Source organism: Acinonyx jubatus, chromosome B3 (assembly GCF_027475565.1).
Source record: "Acinonyx jubatus isolate Ajub_Pintada_27869175 chromosome B3, VMU_Ajub_asm_v1.0, whole genome shotgun sequence".
Classification (NCBI taxonomy): domain Eukaryota; kingdom Metazoa; phylum Chordata; class Mammalia; order Carnivora; family Felidae; genus Acinonyx; species Acinonyx jubatus.
This window is the reverse complement of record NC_069386.1, coordinates 35,957,375-35,970,564: the sequence shown is the minus strand read 5'-3', so window position 1 is coordinate 35,970,564 and position 13,190 is coordinate 35,957,375. Positions and strand designations below refer to the sequence as shown.

Here is a 13,190-nt window from a genome sequence, read left to right as displayed (position 1 = left end):
AGCATCAACTTCGGCTCAGGTCATGGTCTCATGGTTCATGAGTCTGAGTTCCGCGTCGGGCTCTGTGCTGACAGCTCAGAGCCTGGAGCCTGCTTCGGATTCTGTGTCTCCCTCTCTCTCTCTGCCCCACCCCGCCCCCCTTGTGCTCTCTCTCTCTCAAAAGTAAACATAAAAAAAAAAAAAAAAAGAATTATGTTGAGTGAAAGAAGCCAGACACCGTCAATTTATACTTATGATTCCACTTATATTTAGTTTAAGAAGAGTCAAAACAAAACGAAAGAAATTGAAATTAGAATAGTTAATTGCTTTGGGGAAATAAAGATTGACTGGAAAGGGACAGGAGAGAACTTTTTGGGTGCAGAAATGTTTTATAGTTTGATTGGCTGATGGTTATATGTGCATGTGTGTGCGTCAAAACTGATCGAACTGTACATTTAAGATCTATGCATATTATTTTTATAATCTATACCTCAATTTAAAAAGCTACATTTAAAAAAATTCACTAAATCATCAGCAGTGGTTACTCTAAGGAGTGGGATTCTTTCATTTTCCACATAGCGCATTTCTGAGGTGTTTGAACTTTCTTCAACATGCATGTGTTAATTATTTAAAAGAACCACATTTAGAATCCAAAAATATAACTCCATAAAGGTAGGATTTGTCCAAAGGGTGCTCAAGCAACTAGTTGTTTCAGGAGGAAGTTAAGTTGGACCTTCTTCTGTAGTTTATACCCTGCCCCCAAGTTCAGGTAAGTGAAAGAGGTAATTAATGTGTAAAGTCAAGCCATAATTTTAAATCAAGCCATAAATAACAGAAAATAGAGGTTAGCATTTATTTCTGAATGGCAAATAAACTAATATTGAAAGCAGTGTTAGGAACTCTAAAGGAATAGATTTTTGCTACACAAAAATATTAAGATACATAATAAAATTATATGCAAACAAAATTAAACACAACAGGAAGTTGGGGGAATTTACAAAAATACAGTGTTTGACAGATTTATAGGCAAAGCATGTGAATTCTAGAAAGGAAGGAAGAATAGAAGGGATGAAGGAGGGAGGAAAAGAGAAAAAAGGAAGGAAAGAAAGAAAAAAGGGAAGGGATAAAAGAGAAGAGAAGGGAGGGTAGGGGAGGAGAAAGGAGGAAGGAGGGGGAAGGGAGGGATAGGAGTTAAGAAGGGAAGGAAGAGGAGGAGGAACACAATGGCTAATCAAGTGAATAAAAACTAAACCTGAAATTTTACCTATCCAATTAGCAAACATTATTGTTACATTCTAGTATTTGATGGCAGGCATAGGCAGGCAAGACAAATTCTTGGTCACTACTTGTAGGAGTGTAAATTGCTATATTTCTGAAAACCAATCTAACAATGTGTATTCACAATCGTGAATATTGTTTATATTCTTCGAACCAGAAATAACACTTTTTGGAATCTTTCTAAAGGAAATAATCATAAGAGTCACTCTTTTCAGGATTATTCATAATTGCCCAAGTGATTTTAAATAATAACCCAAGTGCCAACAGTATGGGACTAATTCGTTACATCATAGGATATCTGTTTGATGGATTATTATTCTACCATTAAATAAAGCTTACAATGAGTTTTCAACAACTCTTTTTTTTTACGCTTTCTTTTCTTTTTTTTTTTTTTAATGCTCATGATAAATTAAGACTAGCAAGGCTGACTCCAGTTTGCCTCCAAAACAGAAATTTCCCACTGGTGCAAAAACACTGTCTCTAGACACACCACATCCCCCCCTCATTATATTGTAAATATATTAAACGTTAAATGGTACCTCTGCCCCATATGTACTATTCAGGGTTTGTTCAGGACAACACAAGCCACTTCACGTCTTCTGGGTCTACAGGTTTAACACAGCAGTAGGGGTTTACACGGTTGTTGGACGAGCAGGGAGGGAGCAGAGCTGGGGCAACTGCTGCGAAGGCACAGGTGGACGCTGGAGGTCTCAGCCGAAGCAGGGGTTCCCCGAGAGCTTGCCGGACAGCCTCGGTGACGGTGACGCGCATCTGCTCAGCATCTGGCTGTCACCACCTCTGGAGAATAGCAGGTTCCCTTTCCCTTCTACCTGCCAAATTTCCCCTGAATTCCTTTCATGCAAACGCCAACCTCCAAGTGGGGGCATTCTGGGAAATGTAGTTCCTGGCTGCTCTGCATTGCGGAAAAGGGGTGGGAGGGATGCTGTGCTGAACAGTCTATCTGGCACTAGGTACCAAGTCCGAGGATTGTCCTCACACTCACCTGTCCAAGTCGGCAAGTAGTCAGGAGGCCACAGGCGTTAGGGTTGAATAAAAAAAGAATTTGGATTAGAGATAACAGAAGTTGAATTATATATTTTCTTATTAAAATAGCTCATTTTTTCACACATGAGGCATTTCTAGCTCATTTTATTACAAATTGGCAAAGCAAAACAAAGCACCAAGCTGTATGAGTGAAGCCAATTTACAGATCCTCTTTAGAAAAATTAGAAAATGGCATTAATAAAACTACTCAAAAAACTATTCAAAACCCTCATACACTGGTAGGAATGTAAAATGTTGCAGCCACTGGGGAAAACAGTAAAAAGCTAAGCATATTACTCAAAAAAAATTTTAGGGGCGCCTGGATGGCTCAGTCGGTTAAGCGTCCGACTTCGGCTCAGGTCATGATCTCGCAGTTTGTGAGTTCGAGCCCCGTGTCTGGCTCTGTGCTGACAGCTCGGAGCCTGGAGCCTGCTTTAGACTGTGTGTCTCCCTCTCTCTCTGCCCCTCCCTCACTCGTGCTCTGTCTCTGTCTCTCAAAAATGAACAAATGGTAAAAAAAAATTTTTTTAATTTTTTAATCTTTATAAATAAATAAATAAATAAATAAATAAATAAATAAATAAAGAGGCACCTGGCTTGCTCAGTTGGTAGAGCATGTGACTCTTGATCTCAGGGTTGTAGGTTCAAGCCCCATCTTGGATACAGAGATTATTTAAAAATTAAAAAAAAAATCTTTTCTCAAAGAAGTTAAGCCTAGAATGACCATATAACCCAGCAATTCCACTCCTCGGTGTATAGTCAAGAAAAATATAAATATATGCTCAATATGCTCACACAAAAACTTACACACTAGTGTTCATGGCAGCATTTTTCTTACAAGCCAAAAATGGAAACAAGCCAAATATCCACCAACTAACTAATATACAAGCCAAATATCCACCAACTTACTGATATAATGACTTATACTAATGAATAAACAAATGTGGTATATCCATACAATGGAATACTGTTTGGCCCTGAAAAGGAACGAAATACTGACACATGCCAACACGGATGAACTTTGAAAATACTATGCAGTGTGACAGACATAAAAGCTATAGGCTTTATTGTATCCTTTGTATAAAATGTCCAGAAGAGGGAAATGTATAGAGATAGAAAGTAGATTCAGCGCTGAGGAGAAGCGGGGACCGGAGAGCGACTGCTGGCAGTAATTGCTAGTAATCGCTAATACCGGGTTTCTTTGGGCAGTGATAAGAATGTTCCAAAACTACAGGGGGTGACAGCACTATGTCTCTGTGAATACACTACAAATCACTGAGTTTTCAAAACTTGTGGCAAAATATACGTAAAATAAAATGTATCATTTCGGGGCGCCTGGGTGGCGCAGTTGGTTAAGCGTCCGACTTCAGCCAGGTCACGATCTCGCGGTCTGTGAGTTCGAGCCCCGCGTCAGGCTCTGGGCTGATGGCTCAGAGCCTGGAGCCTGTTTCCGATTCTGTGTCTCCCTCTCTCTCTGACCCTCCCCCGTGCATGCTCTGTCTCTCTCTGTCCCAAAAATAAATAAACGTTGAAAAAAAATTAAAAAAAAATGTATCATTTCAACAGTGCTTAGGTGTATGGGTTCTGTGGCGTTAAGCACGTTCCTGTCGCTGAGCAACCATCACCTGCATCCATTTCTGGAACTCTTTCTGTTTTGCAAAAACCGAAACTCCGTGTCCCATTAAACAATAACCCTCCGCTCTCTCCTCTCCCAGTCCTGAGCTGGACATCTTGAGGGTCCTGGTAAATGGACTCATACTCCTTATCTTTTTGTGACAGGTTTATTTCACTGAGCATGATGTCCTCACGTTTCATCCATGTTGGAGCATGTGGCAGAATATCCTTCCTTTTCAAGGCAAGATAATATTATGTTTATCCCTTCATCTGTTGACAAACACTTAGGTTTCTTCCATTCTCTGGCTATTGTGAATAATGCTACGATGAACATAGTTGTTCAAATGCCTTTTTTCTCCCCCCCAACACCCTGCTTTCAATACTTAGGAGTATATACCTAAGACTGGAATTGCTGGGTCATATGGAGGTTCTGTTTTTAATTTTTTTTTAACGTTTATTTATTTTTGACAGAGAGAGGGAGAGAGACAGAGCATGAGTTGGGGAGGGGCGGAGAGAGGGAGACAGAGAATCGGAAGCAGGCTCCAGGCTCCGAGCTGTCAGCACAGAGCCCGACGTGGGGCTCAAACCCACAAGTGGAGAGATCATGACCTGAGCTGAAGTCAAGCACTTAACCGACCCAGGTGCCCCTCTTATGATAGCCATCTTAACAGATGTAAAATGGTATCTCACTGTGGATTTTTTTTTTTTTTTTTTTTTTTTTTACAGTTCACAAATTTGTGTGTCATCTTTGTGCAGGGGCCATACTATCTGCTCTGTATTGTTCCAGTTTTAGTATGTGTGCTGTTGAAGGGAGCACTCATTGTGGTTTCGATATGCATTTTGAATTATTCACTTTTTAAGGGGTAATTTTATGGTATGTGAATTACATCTCAATTTAAAACAACTATTCATTGAGAGGCCTTGTGCACTGAGCATACCTAATGTCCGGATCTTGGCTTCTATGTTTCTTCACTAAAAGAAACCTGATCTGTGGTGAAGAAAGGACAAAGTGAGCCTGGGATATTAAGCAAGGAAGTGCTTAAACAGGGATGCGGCCTGTCTAAAGGACACTGGCCAAATTGGGGACAGATTGAGCATCAAAATGAGTAATGACTATACTTGATTGTAAAATATGGCATAAATAACAATCCATGAACTCATGGCAATAGAAAGGGAGAGAAAGAGAGAAAACAGTGATTCTTTATAGAAGAATCCCAGCTAATAGACGTAAAAGGAATTACAGAATTTAGAAATCACCATTTTGCAACTCCTAACGAAATAATTGGTTCAAGCAAGGGTTCGGTAATAGGTGCTAGAACCATTAAGTGAACAACTATTAGGAAACCGAATATTCACATGGTGGCATCTCCCAGATTACTTTTAATTACAAATGGAAACATACACCTTTGCAGTGGAGAAATCTGGCAATTACTACTTTAAACACGCGGTCAATTTAAACATCATGAATGGTAGAAAAACTTGACCTCTGTGCTTCCGAATATGACGCAGTAGTAAGTACACAACATCAGCTATTATTCTTACTAAAATGTGTGGCCTGAATGTAATCAGCCTTCTCTAGACCTGATCTTCATTTTCCAGGAATTCAGCAGATAGTGGGACTATTCTCTAAGACAGTTGACCTAAAATCTTCAAAAAGTTAAGGCCATTAAAAAAAAAAGGGGGGAAAGAAGCAACAGCAGCAAAGGGACTGCTGTAGGTTAAAAGACACTGAGGAGGGGCGCCTGGGGAGCCCCTGGGGGCACTCAGTTGGTTGAGCCTCCAGCTCTTGGTTTTGGCCCTGATCATGATCTCCTGGTCTGTGGGGTAGAGCCCGCCATCCGGCTCCGTGCTGTCAGTGCAGAGCCTGCTTGGGATTTTCTACCTTTCTCTGTGTTCCTCCCTGACTCACGCTGCCCCCTGTCTCTCTCAAAATAAATAAATAAACTTTACAAACAAAACAAAACAAAACAAAAAAACCGAGGGGCACCCGGAGGGCTCAGCCTGTTGGTTGAGCAGCTGACTTGGGCTCAGGGACCCTCTGTTCCCCTCTCTCTGCGCCCCCCCCCCCCCCCCCCCCGCTCACTCTCTGTCTCAAAAATAAACAAAAAAAGACACTTAAGAGACCTAATTAAACAATAGCAGCAGCAACAAAACTTCACACCTGTTCAGTAAGGGTCTATTGCTGGCTGCATGTAGACTTTGTAAACTGGTGTTAAAATCAGGGAGGCACATTATCACGCTTTGGTGATAATCTAAAATACTTATTATTAAAACTTGTTAACGAATGGAAGTTTTCATGGCAAACCTCTTTCGTATTCCCTCCCCTGTGGGAAAAGAAGTCATAATCACAGGAATGGCTGCCCTTGAAAGCATGTAACACAGCATGTGCTTCAAGATATTTGTGTGATTTATCACTAAATCACAGATTCAGCATGGAAGAAAAGAGAAACGTACGGAACAACTTCTCGTTTCACTGAGCGTGCAAACCCTTTCCACCTGTTAACGTCATTAACTGCGGTATGGGCCACTATAACATACCATTTCTAGACAAACGGAGCTTTCTAAACAGCACTGCCCAATGGAAATATAATGTGAGCCACAAATGTAAACCCATGTATAATCTTACCTTTTTTTAATAGTCATGTTAAAAAAAAAAGTAAAAAGAAGTAGGCAAAATTCACTTTAACAATATATTTTACTTAACCCAATACATTCAAAACATTATAATTTCACTAAGTAATCGATATAAAAATGATTAAAAAGACATTTTACATTGTTTTATTGTACTGCCTTTGAAATCGGTATATAATTTGCACTTGTAGCACACTTCAATTTGGACTGACCACATTTCATACACATATAAGTTGGACAGTACAGGCCTAGAGTGTAAATACTGAAATACTGAGTCTAAACTTTTAAGTGCTATAAATGAACAGTGTCAAATACAAAACTTTTTCCTAATTATATACATTTGATTTGCTTTTGCACTAGAAATTTTTTCAGGGATGAAAAAAAATAAGCCGAAAAATTCTGTTAACCAAGCACGTGAGTAATATTTTTGTACTTAGGGTAAAAGAGTGGAAATAACAGTGGGGGGGGGGGGAAAGAGCCTCCAATTTTATACATACACATTCAAAGTCATTAAACACTAAATTACCTTATAATGCAGTTTACCCAGAGTATCTGGATGCAAGGGACATAAATGTTCCAAATTCTCCCGCCAAGCCAGCCTTAGTTATTTTCCTCTTAGGTTTCCACCACCCAGACCTTAATGCACCAGCACCTGGGCTGATGCAGTTTCTCTCTGCTCTGTTCCAGAAGTTGTTCCAGCCCTGCCTCACAGACACCACCAGATCTGTCCTCCTCTTCCACGTCCCCGCCTCACAGACTGATGCTCCTGTAGGTGCAGCATCCTTCCAGCCATCCTGGATGGAAGGTTTCTGTTATCTGGCTTAACCCCATCTTTCTATCTTGAATGCCATCCACCTTCCCCCAGTAGCCCAGGCTTGCCCTTGATGTTGCACTTTCTATCTCCCCTCTATCTCTATGCTCCCCTCCCTCTATCTGGCAAGTTAAGTCCTAGCTGCCTTTCCCTGCCTGGTATAAATTTCAAGTCTTTCAAGGAAGCTTTGCTGTCCTGCCTGCCAGCAAGCTACTCTCACCCCTTGTGACCACACTGAGTTGCTTGTTGTCCACTGCCATTCACTCTCGTGACCGTCCCCAAGGGTATCTTACCTTGCTTGTGAGCCCGCAGGGCCAGATCACTGAGTGCTGCAGATTGTTGCCTCACACTGGCCTCAGCCCCCTGCATGGGGCTGCAGTGGGCACTCGGGTATAGAATTGCCCCCTTCCCCTGCCCCCGGAAGCCTTCTCCACAGTTCACAGATGCCTACAAAGTCCGAAGACATGCATAATTCTTACACTTAAAAACATATGTGTGAGACTCATGGCTACTTTTGGACAGAGCGAAGATCAGGGCCTTGGAAGATATTTGCCCCTTGTGTTATTCTTAGTTTTTTACCGTTGTGTATCCACGCCTGCTGCAACGTGACTTTGTCGCTCCTCCTGTCGAGAGATGGACCCCACTTCCCCAGCCTTGAATTTGGGCTGGCCGTGTGACTTGCTTTGGCCATTAGAATAAGGCAGAAGAGAGAAAGTGCCTGTGGGACCCTAGGCCTCCAAGTAAACCAGGATCCGTGTGGACACAGTGGGAAGAGAGGGGGGTCAGGGGTCTGCCCTCCCCCTCCCACCGTATGCCAGTCTGGCTCTGCCAGTAATGAAGGAAGATACCTAAGGGCAAGGCCTTTCACCTCCTGGACCTCGGTTTCCTCATCTACCAAATGAAGAGATCCAACCAGGATAATGCTAGAGTCTTCTAGATCTTTATCATTTCATGCTCATGAAAACTATTTACACATGTATATTATGTACAGCCATTCTCACCCAACTGGACTACTGAATTAAATTTTTGCCAGCCATTGTAGAAAACGAGAGTACCCTCTATGTGAAGCAGATAATGCAGACAGGGTGTTCAATGTCTTAGCAATCATTGAAATCTTAAACCATCTTTGAAAATAGTCACTAAAATTAGTCACTAATTCTCCAAGTGCTTTCACATACCATTGTCTTATCTCGTTCTTCCAACCCTGCAAGATGGTTATCAGTTTCTTGTTTCTTTTGGGGAAACAAACCCCCTATTGGTGAAACTGCTGGGGGTCGCACAGTTAGTGCATGGGGGATAGAGCTGAGATTTAGACCTTGGTCCTGCCCAGAGTCCATACCCTGCCTGCCAGGCTGCACTGTCTTGCAACAATTGGGGTGGCTCAAAATGAGACATAGAAGTTAGTGCATAACTACCTTCTTGCATTCTGGTGTGAAGACAAATGTAGTAAAACACTTCTATTTTTTTATTATTTTTTCAATTTTATTTTTGAGAGAGAGAGAGGAAAAGAGGGGGGGAGGGCCAGAGAGAGAAGGAGACACAGAATCCAAAGCAGGCCCCAGGCTCCGAGCTGTCAGCACAGAGCCCAACGCGGGGCTCGAACTCATGGCCCACGAGATCATGACCTGCGCCAAAGTAGGACTCTTAACGGACTGAGCCACCCAGGCGCCCCTACTAAAACACTTTTAAAGCTGGCAATTTTTTTTATACCTTCATCCTTTTCTTTCAGAGTTTATGCCTAGGGGCAAGGCCTCAGTTAGACCTTTCTGTTTAATTTGCGTTTCTCTGGTACAGTTCCTCCCGTTAGAGCCTGTCATCGCCAGGGATTCACATTTCACAGAACAGCACTCACATTTACAACGTGGATGTTATATCACAATGTGATGATATCTCTACTTACAAGGTACACTGACAAGAATGGGGGGGGGGGAGTTGTTTTTCTTATGATTTTAAATTTGTGGCCCTTTACTGGATACCAGTGCTGATAGAGCATTGTTAATTAACAGCCTTACAATCCTTCTGGGTATCTAACAAATAACAAACTGTAAAGAATCACATGTTTTGTATTTTGAAAAAGGTCATGTTCGTTATGCATAAACATTTAAAATATGCTCTAATTTGGTTAACTCCAGCTTGAAATTTCTACATTTTATAATACAGCCTCGATGAAAGGAAGAAATGGGCTACGTACTGAGAACAACATTTTCCACTCACATCTGAGCCCTTCAGGGTACAGAGAACCCGAATCGGATAGGATGGCTGGTTTCATTTTCTTTCTAGAGAGGAACAGAATACATCTAATTTCCTCCAGCACCTAAAGAGGGAATTACTCTAGAAGGGTGGCTGGCGGTCTACACACGCTCCCGTCCTTTCCCCTGAAATGACACGGGACACTAGCGACTTACCAACTTGAAGGAACGTGAAACAAAAAGCAAACACAAAACCAAAGGTAGACGTCCGCTTCTAGCTAGGACAGAGTAGCTGGTATCAGATTTATTCTGCTGAGAACCACTACGAAAACCACATTTTTAAAAAAGCTGCTTTTGGGGGCGCCTGGGTGACTCCTGATTTTGGCTCGGGTCATGATCCCACATCTCATGAGATGGAGCCCCCCTTCCCCACCGCCCCCACAGCACGGAGCCTGCTTAGGCTTCTCTCTGCCGCTCTCCAATGAGTGCATGCGGGCACGCATTCTCTCTCTCCCTCTCTGAAAGTAAATAAATAAACGTTATTAATTAATTACTTATTTATTTCTTAAAAAGCTGCTTTGTGACTGCATTGGAGGGTAAGCAAGCCCGCTGGCGCCTGGAGGAACAACATCCTAAAGCCAGGAGAAGCAGAGCGACTGGGACCTACACTTTTAGTAACGTTCCCCCTCGAGGTGCGTTGCCAGTTCGCGGTTCTGGCGATAGAGACTGCAAAGCAGCAGCGTAGCACCTGCAGCAAACTTAGCAGGTTATGGAGGCAAAAGTTGGAGTACAGGGCTATCGTTAAGGTAGCCAGGATTTGAGGCGTGAAGACCCCGGGAAAAAGGGAAATACAAAGAAGCGAGCCTGAAATTGTATTCATCATCCCATCTCCAGACATTTGTTGACACCTAAATTGAACTCATGAGACGCCAAGAAAATTAGCAGGCCGTTGCTAAGGGGCTAAAAAGCTAAGCAGAGATTTTGGCAATCTCACCAAAGGAGACAAATACGGGAATTTAAAATCCACCAAGGTAAAACCCAGGCCCTCCCGCTGAGACTCATGGATGGTCATTGCTCTAAGGGGTGGACATAGACCAGCTTCAACTCGACCGAGGTGGTCTGCCTGAGTCTCTCTGTCTGCCAGGATGAGGAGGGCATCCATGTGGGCGGGTGGCCCAAGGCAGAGTACAGGAGCCAGAGCACCATAAGAGGGGCTCCTGGGTGGCTCAGTGGGTTAAGCATCCGACTCTTGATTTCAGCACAGGTCGGGATCTCATGGTTCGTGAGTTCAAGCCCCACACTGGGCTCTGTGCTGACAGTGGGGAGCCTGCTTGGGATTCCCTCTCTCCCTCTCTCTATGCCCTTCGAAGCCCTGCTTGCTCGCTCTCTCTCTCTCAAAATAAACTTAAAAGAAAAAAAAAAACACCATAAGAAGGGTATTGCATAACAGAGATGCCCAGCACAGTGTGAGGAGGATAGTCATGTGGCAGGGGGGGGGGGCAGACTGGCACAGGAAGTGCATTCACAAGTCGGGTGGCCCATGCTGGAAACTCAAAGCCCAAGCAAGGTGAAGAGGAGATCCCCATGGAGACAAGGGCTATCGGGGGGTGTCAGATACTGAGCAGGATGGGGGCGCTCAGGAGGCCCCGAGTGGGGTGTCAGAACCCGCCCAGGAGAAAGAAGGGCATCCATCTAGAAGGCCAGCCTGATATTGGATGTCGGATCCCAAGCAGGGTAAGGACGAGTGCTTATGCAGTGGGCTCGTCCAATGTGAGAAGCTGAAGCCCGGATGGGAATTTTGCATGAGTGAGGGGTTGGTGGCAGTGATGTGAAATTGGTTATACACCAAATAACTAAACATATTAGGGATGATGGAGCCATGCTTCTCACTCTCAGAAAAGAGTTACAAATATGGAAAAGGATACAATTTGAACGCTGTGATGTCAGACTGGAATTCAAGGTATTGGTATGAGCTTCTGGCTATCAATAGATACAGATAGAAATAAATATGGGTGGAAACACATGCCTATGTTTGTACCATATACATACATATGTACATGCACACTCATGTGCCTGTTCTCTTGCTCTGTCTACTGAAAGGACCTGCAACGAGGCACATCCCCACAGGGATGAGCACAAGTGAGCCTGAGCTATCTTATGCTGGAAAGCCAGGAAGTACTCAAAAATGATGGGGATATGTCAGAGGGACATAGATACCAGCTGAAGGACTCTCATTAGTCAAATCAGGGACGATTCGAGCCTCAAAACACATAATGATCGCAATGGATTATGACCATCTAATCAGTCAGGAAACCATGAGTTCATACTGCTATAAACAGGTGAATAAATAAATAGCAAGTATGATGAAGAACAGGATATTATATAGTTTAATATTACTTCCCCGTGAATATGAGTTGCAAAGGGCAATAGAATAACCTTAGCTATTACACATACTGCAGAATTCCACTTATATGACATTATGGAAAGGGCAAAACTATAGGATGGAGGACAGGTCAGTGATTGGTAGGTGTTAGGAGTGGAGGGTAGACTTGACCGAAAAGGGGCAGCATAAAGCAGTATTTTCTGGAGGGACAGAATTGTTCTGTATCTAGCCTCTGGTGGTGGTTACATGACTCCACATATTTGTCAAAACTCACCGGACTGCGCACCCAAAAACACATTTTACCGTATACAATTTTTAAAAAAAAAATTTTAAAGGAGTACCTTTGCGGTTGAAAACCCTGAGAGACAACACTTTAATCAAACGATCAAAGTGAAAATCATCAATAATGGCACCAACTGAAGCCCTGTGATACCCGAGAAGATGCAATAACCAGCTACAGATCGTGTACACATTGTGTTAGATTCAGATCTAGGTATTTCACTTGTTTTGGGGGGATTATAAGTGGCCTTGTGTTTTAAATTTTGTTTTGCACATGTTTGTTGCTAGTATATTAAAATGTGATGGACTTTTGTGTGTTGATTTTGGATCCTGGAACCTTGCCAAGGTGCTGTCTCTCAGGCTTTTCCTTGAACATTAGAACTTTATGTGACTTAACCTATGCTGGGTTTTTTCTTTCCCAGAATACTAGATTCATTTATTGTTAAAAATCCACACTTCTCAGTACGACCTTCTTACCATTGCTTTGTTGACTGTCTGTTTGTTTTATTGTGTGAGAACAGTTTTTTAAAAAACACTTTATTTTTTTTTAAGTTTATTTATTTATTTTGAGAGAGAGAGAGAGCACAAGCAGGGGAGGAACAGAGAGAGAGGGAGGGAGAGAATCCCAAGCAGGCTCCTAGCTGTCAGTGCACAGAGCCTGATGTGGGGCTCAAACTCACGAACCGTGAGATCATGACCTGAGCTGAAATCAAGAGTCAGATGCTTAACCAGCTGAGCCACCCAAACGCCCCATGGTGAGAACATTTAACGTGAGATCTACTCTCTTAACGAATTTTTAAGAATATATCACAGTATTGTTATAGGCATGATATTATATAGCAGATCTCTAGAACTGATTCATCTTGCTTCACTGAAACTTCAGGTCTGTTGAATAAGAGCTCTTTATTCCCCTCCTTCCTGTTCCTGGCAACCACCATTCAGCTTTCCGTCCCTATGAGTTTATTTTAGTTTCTTCAGATGA

At 42.7% G+C, this 13,190-nt stretch overlaps 1 non-coding gene across 1 annotated transcript; it reads right to left on the bottom strand.

Moving 5' to 3' along the window:
* Positions 1–4,626: 4,626 nt before the first annotated feature.
* LOC113602061 (U6 spliceosomal RNA) lies at positions 4,627–4,732 on the bottom strand. Its single transcript, XR_003423443.1, has one exon. It is a non-coding gene; the product is annotated as a U6 spliceosomal RNA (small nuclear RNA).
* Between the last annotated feature and the right edge of the window lie 8,458 nt (positions 4,733–13,190).